This window comes from Aquarana catesbeiana, linkage group LG01 (assembly GCF_042186555.1).
Source record: "Aquarana catesbeiana isolate 2022-GZ linkage group LG01, ASM4218655v1, whole genome shotgun sequence".
In the NCBI taxonomy this organism is placed as follows: Eukaryota; Metazoa; Chordata; class Amphibia; order Anura; family Ranidae; genus Aquarana; species Aquarana catesbeiana.
Window position 1 is genome coordinate 29,557,916 of NC_133324.1, and position 15,409 is coordinate 29,573,324.

Consider the following 15,409-nt stretch of genomic DNA (forward strand, 5'->3'; position numbering starts at 1 on the left):
AAAAAAAGAATAAATAAATAACATCACATTATACTATAATCATGTAGAGTGAGAGATAAAGACAAAGAGGGTCAAAAGTACATCCTTATCCCCCTTGCTTCACCTGTTCCCTATATTGTAAAATTGGCGTTACTCCTTTATCCCTCCCCTCTTTTCCACCCCTCCTATTACCCTTCCAGTAATCTCATAACTGAATTAATAGATCGAATCTCTCAACCATTTTTTCATTTCATATGATTTACAATATTAAAGTTGGAAAACGTATTACATCGAGTTTATCTAGTATGTCTTTAACATTTTTTACTCCTTTGAAGGGGACCCATTTTCTTTTCTTTTCTCCAGCCAAAGTCTCCACATCTTATCATATTCTTTGAGATTACCACCTTTTGTATACACTGCTCTTTCTTTAGAGATGGTCTCATTCATTACCCCAATCCAATCTCTTACTGTAGGGGGTGCCCTCGACTGCCATCTAGTCGCAATATTTTTCCTCGCTTGAAACAAGCATCTTAATATTGGAATTGTGGTGCTCTTCCCCTCCCCCCGTTCCTTCCTATAACCCAATATGCATAACACGGCATCCATCCCCAATGCTATTCCAAATATATTGCGCATGGTATTAAGCACTCCCTCCCAGTATCGGAACAGCTTGGGGCATCTCCACACCATATGTATGAGATCGCCAGTCCCCTGGCATCTGGGGCACCTGTCATCTGATCTTCTGCCAAACTTCAACAGTCGCTTGGGGGTGTAATAAGCTCTACTTATCAGGTGGGATATCTTCTGCGGGGGTGAGACCGATACCATTGGGCCCATCTCTAGGATTCTCCTCTACTGCTCCTGTGTTATTTCCTCTATATCCACTTCCCATCTCTCTCTTTGATTGCAGAGTTTCCACCCAGTGTTGGCTTCTTTGCCTAACTGTCCGTACACTTCGGATATAAGACCCTTAGTAGAGCCTACCCAAAGTATACTTTGAAACAAGGGCATTTTATTCCATTCTAATGCCCCGTACACACGGTCGGACTTTGTTCGGACATTCCGACAACAAAATCCTAGGATTTTTTCCGACGGATGTTGGCTCAAACTTGTTTTGCCTACACACGGTCGCACAAAGTTGTCGGAATTTCCGATCGACAACAACGCGGTGACGTACACCACGTACGACGAGACTAGAAAAGGCCGCTTCAGAACCAAGCGCGGCACCCTTTGGGCTCCTTTTGCTAATCTCGTGTTAGTAAAAGTTTGATGAGAGACGATTCGCGCTTTTTCAGACTCGTGGCTTTCAGATCGTTTTCTGCCGTTCAGTTTGTGCTTGTGGGTTTGTATCTGCTCTTCAGTGCGTGCAGTCAGTTCGTATCGGAGTTTTCTGTGCGATCTTGCCCGCTCGTTGCTGTTTTTCAGGTCGCTCTTCACAGGCCTTGCTGTTCTTCAGTGCGTTCTGTTACTTCGTTCTGAGCAGCCGACCGTTTTCTAGCCATGTTTCGTATGCGTACTCCTCGTAGAGTTCGTGCTGTGCGGGGGCTTGGTGTTGGGGTCCTGACCTTGACACAAGTCCAGTCCATGAACAGGGTGAGGAAGAGTTCATGGACCAAGAATTGGTTGCTTCAGAGTGACCAGTTCTGTCATATGCCTTTTCTCCGTGAGATCCGTGAGAATAATCCTGATGATTTCAGGAACTTTTTTTAGGATGACGGACCCCGTATTTCACCGTTTGTTGGCTTCACTGACCGCCTATATCAGCAGGCAGGATACCTGCATGAGGCAAGCCATCACTCCGGAGCAGAGGTTGGTCGCTACCTTGCGGTATTTGGCCACAGGAAGAAGCCTGCAGGACTTGAAGTTCTCGACAGGCATCTCCCCCCAGGCTCTGGGTATCATTATCCCAGAGACCTGTTCTGCCATCATCCAGGTCCTGCAGAAGGAGTATATGAAGGTAAGATTTTTTTCCTTTTATATCACATTTTATTGTATTGAATGTTTGCTAATATCTTGTATTTCTTTCCTCATTCCCTAATTACCATGATTGTAATATGCTGTGAATGTCCCCTTTGTCCTCATGCATGCTGGATTTTTATGTAATTATTATTTTATGTCCTTCATACATATTTGCCCTTCAATAACCTCTCCAGCATGGTGTCTCCTGCCCCTATATTCACCTCATGTAGTCACTTAACAATGTATTTTATCAGCTCCATGGTAGTGCTTTACCCCAAACACCCCCTAAAATGTTTGTTAATGTTATTTTAGCTTTAAATTCAGGCAGAGTGCCAGAGGCTTTTTTTGTGGTGTCCACAAATTTTGGGTAACCCTCCCTCCCCCCAACTGCTAAGTCAGCTGATCCCAATTCTCTATCCTCAATCATCTATCTGCTGACTTTGCCAAACCCATACACACTATACCCATCTCTTTACTGGTCAGATTTATGGATGAATTCCCCAAAGCATGTAGTGCAAGGGCCTGCCTGTATACTTTCCAATGGAACTGTTTAAATTTTTTGTATCCTATTATTATCTTGATAGGTAATAGCAGAATGTCCAAATGTCCTCAAATGTGTACTGTGTGTATTTCTATCTTTGTATTCAGACACTTCTTACCTGTCCAGTGGTCTGCTAATAGTGTAACTAAGGAGGGGCTGTTCCAAGTAATACCCTGTATTTAGGCATTTATCTCTCAATGAAGTGAAGAGGGTTACCTGTCCAAGAGTTCCCCCCCCTATAATGTTAGAAATGGCCCATGAGAGGGGGGGAGGGGGAATATGATAGGTGTACCTTATACTTTGGCCATGTTAAATTCCCCTTATTAAATGCTATCTGGAGGTTGCCCCATAATGTTTGTGTATAATCTGCTTGCCATGTTTCTGTGAAAAAATAGTAATGTTTATTGTTTTTTCCTCAACAGTTTCCTTCCACACCACAGGAATGGCAGACTGTGACCTCCCACTTTGCCCAGCGGTGGGACTTTCCTAACTGCGGAGGGGCAATTGATGGGAAACACGTCCACATCGTCCCACCACCCAACTCGGGGTCGGACTATTATAATTATAAGGGGTTTAATAGTATAGTGATGTTGGTGGTGGTGTCGGCTAATTACGACTTCTTGTATGTGGACGTGTGGAAGAATGGCCGGATGTTCGATGGTGGAGTGATCGCCCAGACGGAGTTCTACAGGCATCTCCAGAATGGCAGCTTGGACTTGCCACCTCCAGAGGACAATGTTGAAGGTCTCCCATTTGTGTTCGTTGCTGATGAAGCATTTGCGCTGGGGGACCACCTGATGCGGCCATTCCCGATGAGGACCCTCACCCCGGAACAGAGGGTTTTTAATTACCGGCTGGCCAGAGCCCAAAGAGTGGTGGAGAACACATTTGGAATCCTGGCCAGCCGGTTCCGATTATTTCTGACACCCATCCATATGGCGGAGTATAAACTGAACCATATAATACTTGCCTGCTGTGTTCTCCATAATTTTTTAAGAAAACATTCAGCCAACTATGCTGGCTCAGTTGGGCCTGAGGCCGGAATCCCAAATCCATCAACACTGACGGCGCTTGAAAGTGGCCGTCCTGGCTTGCCCTCCCTGAATGCCCGTGATGTCCGGTTACGCTACCTGGAGTTCTTTGCGGGTAGGGGGGCTATCAATATGCCAGAGAATCTGTGACACCTTTTTCAAATAAAAAACAACCAAAAGAAATTCTTTGTGGACATTTACTGCTTGTGTTTGTTTTAGCTGACCCTGACAGAATTGTTTTGAGTGCAGAAAATGTCGTGATTGGGTAACCTTATTAAAAACAGTGTTGGCTGGTACTTCCTAAATGCCAAAACACATTTCACTACAAGTGCACTTGCAACTGCACTGAACCTGCACTTGTAGTGCAAAGTGTAATTGCCCTTAGGAAATAACCCCCATTTGTGCATAAAACAGCAATTACATCACCCCAAAAGTGTTGTAGTGTTGAGACAATAATCCACACATTCTTGAGTAAGGCACTTTTTTATAGCTGCACAATCACATGTGCATTTACGCAAGGTTTTTAAAACAAACCAACATGTTTGTTGTATAACAATGTTTGCAGTAGCATTATCAAAAATCAAAATATCCATTTCAAATAAAACAGGCCTGTGTAAAACCAACAAGAAAGCCAAAAAACTTGAACTTACAAAGTTCACATATGGTAAAACCTGAAGGCTATATCAGACATGAGTATTTAGGAACTGTGTTTGATATAGCGTTCAGATGGGGGGGAAATCACCCCTGAAAAAGCCAAATTTGGAAGATGCACACCAATTTACGAATGTCAACATGTGCTATCTGCCATCAGGGGGGATCAAGGGACGTGTTTTGGGGGAGCAAGCCCTTCCTCAATGCGACTTTATAATTGAGGAAGGGGTTGCACCCCCAAAACGCGTTCATTGATCTCCCATGATGGCAGATAGCACATGTTGGCACACTGTGTGCATCCTCCAAATTTGGCTTTTCTAAACATTGTAAAAATTTTAGTAACATAAAACAGGTGATTTTGTGGGGTTTAAATTCACCCCAAAACATCAATGATGTTATTATTTTTTTTAATAACGTCAGTGATTTGTTGCTGGATGTTTTGCGATTGGAGATTACACCCCATGATCTCCCCGATGAGTATCTGGGCACTTTCAGATGTAAAGCGTTCTGGATCACGATCACCTAAAAAGAGATAAAGAACAAAAAAAAGGTCTCAAAAATATGCCACCATCCATCTCTTTTACCTGAGCCTGTGGTCGCAGACACTCACCTGTTGTGATGCCAATCTCCACCACATCTTCTTCTTCCTCCTGCTCAGCTTCTTGGGTTGGTATTTCCCCTTCTTCCAGAGGTGGGGGGTCTCTGGTCTCCTGGGATGAGGGGTGTCCTCCGAGTCTTTTCTCCCCTATGTAAAACAAAAATGGTATAATTAGCACACAGATATTTGAAGGCAGAACTAGAAATAGGAAACATTGCTTGGAAGTGGGGTACAATTGTCTATTTTAGCCGAGTTCCAAGATGTATATTTTTTATTGCCCTTTGTCAAGCCGCAATACTTTGTACAAGCTTCACAGATGTAGCCCCCCCTATAGTATACACTGGAGCACCTGTGTGGCCCCCCTAATAAAAAGGGTGTTCTGGGGTCCCACACTAGTGCTCCAGTGTCCAGATGTGAAAACAGCTGCTCAGTGTCCTCTCCTTACACACAATCTAGTTAGCATTTCATTCTAGTAACAAACCCATCTACACAAACAAATATTTGGCATCCAAGTAGGCCCCCAAAAATGTGTGAAAATGCAATGGTGTTCTAGAGGCCGAAAGAAAAATGTTTGATACGAACGAATAATGGGCCCATGAACATTAAAGTTGACCTTTTGAAACGTTACAATTACTAAAAGCATATGGAGCAGAACGAACGGAATAAAGACAGAAAGAATAGGAACACAGCACAACTACTTACTTTTTTGCAGCACTCTCCGGATCTTTCGGTACTGCTCTGGCTCACTCAACTTCAGGTCCGACCACCGCTTCCTGAGCTGATCTTTAGATCGTCGTACCCCGAAATTCCTCTCAAGACTCCTGACCACTTTCGCCATGATCTTGGCCTTTCGGATGTTGGGGTTGGGGTAAGGCCCATATTTTCCGTCATAGTCGGACTTCTTCATGATGTCGACCATCTCCAACATCTCCCCAAACGACATATTTGTGGCCTTAAAACGCCTCCTTCTGGATCGGGACGTGCCTGGAACCGGGCTTTCCTCCTCCTCCTCCTCGTTGTTAGAATTATTATCACGCACCTGTTGTAACTCCGCCATCATGCTCTTCCCCCACTGCGCCGAACGTAAAGGGGCGGGGAATACACTAGAAAGAACGTCAGGGGCGGGGGGAGTTACACGCATGTGCAGTGTGTATAAAGCGTAACACGCGTGCGTATTACGTATGATCTGTGAGCGGAGGAAGGAGCATTGGACGCTCTGATCATAAGAACGAAGGTAAGAGACAAACTTGTGCCTATACTGCTTCTAGATTGAGGCCTATATTGTAACAAGATTAGGAGAGTTTTGTCTGACATTAGGCTTTGTCTTGTGTTGTGTCTTGCAGTGAACATGGATATCTTAATGAAAGATAATGACTTTATGTCAGTATTCATAGATATGCTAAGTGAGCTGCCATGTCTGTGGGAGATTACCCACCCCCATTTCAAGAACCAAGCAAAGAGGAAGGCAGCACTGGAGCAATTGTGTGAAATTGTGAAGCAGGTGATCCTCACGGCAGACATCACCTATTTAAAGATATTAATTGGTGGCCTGAGGAGCACATATCTGAGGGAGCGCAAGAAAGTCCTGGATTCACAGAGATCCAGAGCAGCAGATGACATCTATGTCCCCAGGATGTTGTACTACGACAGGCTGCACTTTCTGAACCCAGGCCATCCCTCTCCAGTCTTCCTTCCACGCTTCCTTCCCCCCCGGCTGAGGCTTCTGACGCCCAACCTGGGCCTTCCAGGCGATATGTGGAGGAGCCCAGATTGAGCCAGGTATAGCATTCCTCTAAATATTTCTGCTTGTCCAATTAATGATGTTAACTAGAAGTTAGTTGGGAGTACTAATTTAGGATTGGGATTGATGAAGCAACAACTAAAACCATGTCCCTTTTTCATACACAGGGAAGTCTCAGCCAGGAGGTGGCCGGGCTGAGCCGACTGGCTGATATCAAGGTCCCTCCACCACACCTGAAAACAGAAAGTGTGCAGTAGGACGAGTACCCTAGAGGAGGCTGCTATAGCATTCTTTTGGAGGGCTACAGAGGTCCTGGGAGCACCCCACACCAGGCAGGAGAACATTGCTGCATTCATAGCATATAAAATGCAGAGGATGGAGGAGGGCCAAAAAGCCATGTGTGAGGCCCTCATATCAGAGGCTCTGGAGAAAGGTATGAGGGGCCAAATTACACCTCACACACAGCTTTGGGATGGTCCTCCTCCTCCTGCAGGTCCTCCTCCTCCTCCTCCCTCTCCTCCAGGTCCTCCCAGTCCTCCTCCAGGTCCTCCCAGTCCTCCTCCTCCTCCAGGTCCTACTCCTCCTGCCACATCTCCAACTGCACAGCCACAGCCCGGAAGGAAGTGTGGAAGGAAGACCAGACAGTGATTGCCCTGGGTTCAGTCTGGTCGGCCAAAAGATGCAGCTTCTTGTGGTACCACAGCCTGGGGACACAGATGTCATCTGCTGCTATCTGGATCTCTGCGAATTCTGGCCTCCCTTACATATGGACTCCTCAGGCCACCAATTGTGACAATGGACACCCCTGTCTCTTCCCCCTTTCCAGCTCGATTTTATCCGAGAGTCCGTTATTAATTCTGAGCCTAGCTCTGGGCTTATCATAAAGCATTCTTATCCAGCCGGTGAAGGAGGAACCAAATCCAAATTTCCACAACACCCTCCAGATGTATCCCCACTCCACGCTGTCAAAAGCTTTGCTCACATCCAGTGACAACACCGCTCTTGATCCCTCATTCTTCGTCTGGGTCTGTAAGTTTAGAAATGTCCTTCTGATGTTCATGCTTGTTGATCTATTGGCTATAAATCTCGCCTGATCTGGGTGGATCAGTTTAGAGATAATTCTATTCAGCCTGGCTGCCAGAAACTTGGCCAAATTTTTTTTATAAAAAATAAGAGAGAAATTGGTCTATATGCATCCACATCTAGAGGGTCCTTCCCTTCTTTTTGTATGACTATAATAGATGCTTCTAGCATTGAAACAGGCAGTCCTCCCTTCCTGGTCGCTTCCCCTAATACTTTTAGGAGTTCCGGAAGTAATATTTCTCCATAGTATTTATATGCCTCAATTGGTAGCCCATCTGGGCCAGGGGACTTTTGATTTGCCATACTGGCTACTGCCTGTTGGAGTTCCACGAGCATAATTGGAGTTTCCAACTCATCTCTTTCCTCTTGTGTAATGGTCGGTATTTCCAGTTTTCCCAGAAAAACCTCCATTACACCCTCTACTCCCACCTTCTGAGCTGTATAAAGATTTTTGTAGTAAGCCCTAAATGTCTGCACTATCTTGGTGGTGTTAGATATAATCTCTCCTCTTGTGGATCTAATAGTGGGGATAATAGAAGGTGGGGAGTTGGACTTCACCAGCTGCGCCAGCATCTTTCCTACACTTTCGCCCTCTACAAAAGAAGACTGCCGTGAGAAAAGTCGTCTAGTCTCAACTTTCCACATAATTGCTATCTTCTAGTCTTGTTGTTTATCTAACCATATTTTTTCCCTCCCAGGTTTTGGATTTATTACGCAATTGTTTTCAGCCTCTATCACCTCTCTTCGGATATTTTCCTCTCATACCCTGGGCTCCTTATTAAATTTAGCCACCTGTTGAATTAGGACACCTCTGAGATATGCCTTCAAAGTGTCCAGCTACCACCGTACCTTCATTAAATTCTACAAATTCTCTTAGTTTAGGTAGGACCCCGTCTGTTTTTTTTATTAATTCAAACCAGTATGGATTTATTTTCCACTTGCTCTGCGCTCTTTTCCCCCCTAATTTCAGTGTAAGCACCAATGGGGAGTGATCTGATATCCCTCTTGGCAGATATACGATCTTTTCTGTGATCTGCAGCGCTCTCTCATTTCCCAAGGCCATATCTATCCTGGAGAGCATGGAATACGAGGCTGAGTAGCAAGAATATTGCTGAACTCCCGGATTCCGCGCCCTCCACATGTCCATTAACCCCAGTTCATCCAAAAATTGGCTCAGTCGGGGCTTCTCTACAGACTCTGAGTGTATTCGTACAGGGAACCTATCCGACTTTTTGTCTAGGACCTCATTGAAGTCTCCTACTACTATGACTGGCACTTCTTCCTTATCTAACAGGAATTCATTTAGTCTTAGCATAACATCCATTTTAAATGGTGGAGGGATATAAATGTTGTATTTATATCCCTCATACCCATTCTCAACAAGTTTGCTACCCTCTCAGGTCTCATAATTAATCCTAAGAAGTGTTTAGTATTAAATATTTCTCTCACCAGCATGGAACTGGATTTGGCTAAAATAGCACTTCCTTTTACCTGGGCTGAGAAATCAATCCCATATTTAATGATTAATCTTACAGCCTCCATGCCTGATCTTTTCTCTGCCAATTATCCACAAACCTTGGAAAGGGTGACAGACTTGTTGAAACAATGGACTCACCTCCCACTACTGTGGTTGGGAAGAATTAGTGCTATAAAAATGGCACTTCTGCCCAAACTTTTGTATCTCTTTAGAGTACTACCAATCCCAATTCCTGCCTACTATCTAAGATTAATTCAGAAAAAAGCTACATCATTTGTTTGGCCTCTCCAAACCACTTATACCACACTATATCTCCCTAAAACTAGCGGAGGCCTCGGCTTCCCCAACTTTGCATCCTATTATAAAGCAGCACATATTGCTAGTTTATCTAAATACCACACAACACATGAAATTCCTCTATGGGTACCCAGAATGTGATCCTTTATTGATCTCTAATTTACTCTGGCTTTGCCCCAAAGATCATCCCAAACTACCTAATCCCATCACTAAACACTTTATATCTCTCTGGGATAAACTTAAATTTCAACATCATTTACAATCCCCACATAATCCTCTCCTTTCATTTTTTAAAAACCCCGCCTTTTTCCCTGCATGGGTCTCTCCCTCATCATTTAAAATATGGACATCCTTGGAAGTTCTAAGATTTCACAAATTTGTTACTTCTAAGTCATTTATCCCTTTCCCAACTCTCTGCGAGACCTGCAGTCTACCACCATCAGAATTGTTCCAATATCTTCAAATTAAAAACTTCTACACACCGAATACTAACACTGGCAGTCTTACTCAATTTTTGGATTTTGAATCAGTGTGTAAGGAAAACTCCAATATTAAAGGTCTAGTCTCTTCCTTATATTCCCAATTTTTATCCAATTCAGAATCAGATAAACCATCATACACCCAGAATTGGGAGGCAGACCTTGGTCATACCCTTGACTCAGCAGATTGGTCTAAGATCTGGATGGTAACAAAACCATCTTCCCCTAATGTTCTAGCGCTGGAAGCCAATTACAAAGTTTTGACCCGTTGGTATCTGGTTCCATCCAGAATAGCTATGTATGTGCCTAATTATTCTGCCTTCTGTTTCCGAGGTTTTTCAGAATTGGCACATACCTACACACATGGTGGACCTGCCCTATAGCCTGTTTGGCTTGAAAATTCATCCTGACCCAAATACTGCATTACTCAATTTGAAACCGGTGTGCTTAACACACATCCAATTTAAACTTTTTGTCCAACTACTTACAGCCACTAAACAAACAGTTGCAAAAGCATGGAAATCCCCTTCTGTAGTGGTTGAGTCAAAACACAGGATGCATAATTCCATGATTCATGCTAAAATAGCACCCTTTGAAAGAGATCAGATCCCCAAATTTGAAAATTAAGGCACCCATGGATAAAAAACCACCTCCCTTCAACTTTCGATGAAAGTGTTCTACCTTGGTAGTTGATCTACGAATAACCATACTATATTTCATAGTGACTTTTGGGCCGACCAAGTGGACATTCTTTTCCACGACTCTCTATCTTCTTTCCTTTTCTTTTCTCTCTATTTTTCACCACCACTTACCTTTTTATGATTTTGAAGCTCTTGATCTTGCAGAATTTAACTCTCTTCCCCAACTTTTCTGCAATGACTGCAATTATTTCTAGTAATTTTACTAATTTTGGTCATGTTCACAAAATTTCTGTACCATCATTCCTGATCATTTATGGTTATATACTATGTGCTTTGTATGTCTATATACCTACATAACAATGAGCTTCATTCCTTTTGTCATATTATATCCCACTATCATACCTGTTATCACCTTGTACAAACTAATTAAACCTTTTGACAAGGAAAGACAGCAGATTATATCTATGGGTGGTGTGTCATCTGGGCCCTTTGGTCTGAGAGCTCTATGAGCCCATTCAAAACGTATTTGAGTTTCTGTGTCTTTTTCCAGGACATTGTTGAATATTTTCTGTAGGACAGGCTTTATTTGTTCTGCGTGATGTTTTCAGATACACCTCTCATCCTTACATTACTTTTCCTTCCTCTGTTGTCTGGGTCTTCTAGATGTCTGGTCCTATAGATCAGGTGGTTGGAGTGTGTCTCAGCAATGGATTCTAGTCTAGTGATTGCCTCGCCTCTTTTCCTCCCCATTCTCTTCTGATTAGCCAGCTGCTCTGACATGTTTCTGAGCTCAGATTTTAAGCCAGTGATTGAGGCAGTCACTGACTTTTTAATGTCAGCAGCTATCTCTGTCATGTCAGCCAACGTTAAGGGCTGGTCAGCATGAGTAGAGTCCCTTACTGAGTCTTCTAATGGCCCATACACACGGTCGGACATTGCTCGGACATTCCGACAACAAAATCCTAGGATTTTTTCCGACGGATGTTGGCTCAAACTTGTCTTGCATACACACGGTTACACAAAGTTGTTGGAAAATCCGATCATTCTGAACGCGGTGACGTAAAACACGTACGTTGGGACTATAAACGGGGCAGTAGCCAATAGCTTTCATCTCTTTATTTATTCTGAGCATGCGTGGCACTTTGTGCGTCGGATTTGTGTACACACGATCAGAAATTCCGACAACGGATTTTTTTGTCGGAAAATTTTATAGCCTGCTCTCAAACTTTGTGTGTCGGAAAATCCGATGGAAAATGTGTGATAGAGCCTACACACGGTCGGAATTTCCGACAACAAGGTCCTTTCACACATTTTCCGTCGGAAAATCCGACCGTGTGTACGGGGCATAAGGTTGCGATGGATCTGTCATTGTCTTCTTCTTCCTTGTGGTGGGACGCCACCATCTTGCCCATTAGTGAGCTGTTATTGCGGGCCGAGCAAGGCTTGAAGATATCTGAGATATGGTGGGGAGAAGCCATTTCCAGAGTGCGCCTTGCCTCGTAGTTAGGTGTCGCTCTGGTAAGTCTGCCCATTGCGGGTGAAATAGCGTTTTTTCTATTCGTGGAGCTGTGGAAGTCCCGGAGCTCTCCTAGAATGCTTCCATCTGCTCTGCCTGTCAAGCCACTATTGATTTCTATTGTATGTTGGTGGGGCCTCTATTTTTGGTTAAAGGATAAGTTTCCTTTTTTTTTTTAATTCCAGCTACCTTATGCACCAATATACCATTAATGGATTTCTTTTGTAGAAATATTTACCTTACACGCCCCTTACCTCACTGTCCAGCTGGATGTATAAAAACATTTCTCTATTACTTCCTGGACAGACCTTAGGACATGCATTAGGACATTTATTTATTAATTAATTTATTCTCTCTTGAGAAGAGGAGATTAAGGGGGGATATGTTCCACATGTACAAATACATAAGTGGTCCATATAGGGAACTTGGTGTTGAGTATTTCACTTTCATCACAGAGGAGGTACTCTTTTTGTCTGGTGGTAAAAAGATTTAACCTTCAAATATGGAAAGGCTTATTCACAGTAAGAACTATGAAAATGTGGAATAGACTCCCTCAAGAGTTGGTTCTTGAGGGAGTAAATTGTTTTAAAATAGGCCTGGATTCACCAGGGAGAAATCTGGAACCTTATTGCCACGGTCACACAACATCAGGGGACAAACCTCTTCCCATATTATTTCATGCTGCTCATTTACCTGTTGGTAAATACAAACTCTCTTTGATTCCTCACCTGCTCAATGCTGGCAGAAGCCTTATACCTCTAAACTGGAGGTCCTCTGTGGTTCCCAAGCAATGGAGGAGTGGAGGCACCAATGTCTTTAAAAATATTCTCTAATTTATACGACTTGGGCAGTTTGGATTGATTTTACCACCTCTGACCTATATAGACAATTGATGCAGTGATATTCTTTAGTATAGTTAAACATGTGAGACACCTTACCGCTGTTGATCATATTGCTAAACTAGGGATGGTTTGGAAAACTTTAATGCTGTTTTTTTTCTTACCCTCTTCCCCCATGGGGGGGTTGGAGTTTTTTGTCTAGGCTTGCCTCCCTTTTACCCCTTCCTAGCCCCTCTTGGATTCTTTCTTTAGCTCTTCTTGGCTTCTTGGCTTCTCTGACTCTAATAGACATTGGTATTGGGCCCTAGTCAGGGCCTTTATTGATCACAATCACTGGATTGCCCCACAGTTATATGTGTTATGGTAATATTTGCAATATATCCCTGGGAACATGTGTCCCTGTTGAGGCAAACTGTTTTTGATCATTGTTCTATTTTTGGATACTGGCAGTCTATTTGAGTCTTCTGTACCTATTAATAGACTAATGATTTTCTTTTATTCATACATAAAGATTTTTTTTAAAGACCTGGATTCTTTCCTAAATGCACAAAATATAACAGATTTTAAATATTTGTAGGTAAAGTTGATCTAGGGATTATCTGATTGCCTTTTGGGGAATCAAGAGGGATTTTTCCCCCCCCGTTGAAGCAAATTGGATCATGGTTCATTGGGGTTTTTTTTTTTGCCTTTCTCTGGATCAACTGAGTATAGGATTGTGTATATGGAGGTTTTCTATTTGTGTGTTTTTTTTTCTCTATGGGTTGAACTGGATGGACTTGTGTATTGTGTATTTTTGTTCAACCAGAATAACTATGTAACAATCAACTCCAACAGAGTGCCCTATCCTGCATACTTCCCAGCTGCCAACAGAGTTACCCAGTTGACCATGAACTACAGTATATATAACTTTCCTGACTATATTTGCTGAACCACATGGTCCAGTGATGTGGAAACATTGCCTTCCACGTGATGGTGAAGATTAGAGATGACCTTACAGATAAATGGTGGCTGATAACCTGCTTCTGCACAGCCACAAATTCACAAAAGGGGGCTGAATTCACCAGCTGGAAAGGCAGAAGCTGTAAAAAAAGTCATTTTGCAATGGTAGCTGGTGGTGAATTTCTTCTTCCATTCCAGCAGATGAATAGAGAAACTTGCCTGCCCAATAATACAGCTGAAGATGGCAGGATAGGGCTGGTTGAATCTGAACAAGGTCCCACCCTAAGTTTGCCCTTACTCTGCATGTTGACCCTCTTCCTCTTTCATCCCTAGCACTGGAGTCTGTTGCTGGAGAATCTTGTATACTGAGGGTAGGGGTAGAGAGGATCTGGAAGGTGAGGGAGGAGTACAGCCTTTTCCTGGTGAGGGTAAGCATTCAAGTGCTGCTTCCATTAAGCTACATGGTGAGAAGTCATCAGTCACTTCATACACATGGTCCTAGGCTTGCATACGGGGAGTCCCGGGTGTGCCTGGGCACACCCTAACCACGCTGAGCACAACATGCAGAGTGGCAGTTGGGTGCCCGACATGGGACTTTGTGTGTTCCAGCAGCTGGCACAGAAAGGAGTAATTTAGCACCCAACATGCAGAGTGGCAGCAGGAGCTGGGTGCTGGAACCCTCTCCATGTACCAGCACCCGGCACAGGAAGGGAGAGTACACTGAGGGTGGTTGGGTTTTTTTTCCATCGTAACGTCTGCCTCTCCAGTGCTGGCTTCTACTTCTACTTCTACTTACGGCCACAGTAAGTTCTACAGTAGATTCTGTTCTGTGGGGGGAGAGGAGAGCTAATGTAGGTATGGAACAGGGAAGGTTGAAGAGCTCTGTACTGGGAGGTTCTGTAAACTGGCGTAGTGCACTATGGAACTCTGCACTCTGTACATAGCACACGCATGAACTGTACACCCTGTGCTTAGTGCATGCCTGAAATCTGTACTCTGTGCATAGTGCACATCTGATTTTCGGATTTTTGCATTCTGTGCATAACGCACACAAACTCTGCAACCTGTACCTAGCTCACTCCTGAACTGTGCACCCTGTGCGTAGCGCACACCTTCACTCTGCACTCTGTACCTAGCTTACTCCTGAACGCTGCACTTTGTACATAGCGCACTTCAGAACTCTACACCCTGTGTGTAGCACATGCCTAAAATCTGCACTCTGTGCTGGCGCACTCCTGAATAGTACACTCTGTATGTAGCATATTTTTGAACCCTGCACTCTGTATGTAGCGCACTCCTAAACCCTGCACTATGTGCATAACGCTCTCCTCAACCCTGTATACTCTGTATATTGCACACTCCTGAACTCTGCATCCTGTGTGTAGCGCAGGCCTGGAGTCTGCACCCTGTGCTGGCACACTCCGAACAGTAAACTCTATATGTGGCATGCTTCTGAACCCTGCACTTTGTGAGTAGTGCACTCTTGAGTTCTGCACTCTACATAGTGCACTTCTAAATCTGCACTGCTGTTTTTCTTTATACATTGTAATATGTCCTGTTATCTCTAAATAAACAGTTTGTAAAAAAAAAAGAAAAAAAAAGAAAGTATATCTCAGGTCACATATTTCAAAGATTTAC

General features: G+C 43.6%; 1 protein-coding gene across 1 annotated transcript in view; it reads right to left on the reverse strand.

Annotated features, from left to right (window-relative positions):
• Positions 1-15,409, reverse strand: part of LOC141138830 (vomeronasal type-2 receptor 26-like) — a 66,046-nt gene that overhangs the window by 28,818 nt on the left and 21,819 nt on the right. The gene's annotated exons all lie outside the window — the stretch shown is intronic.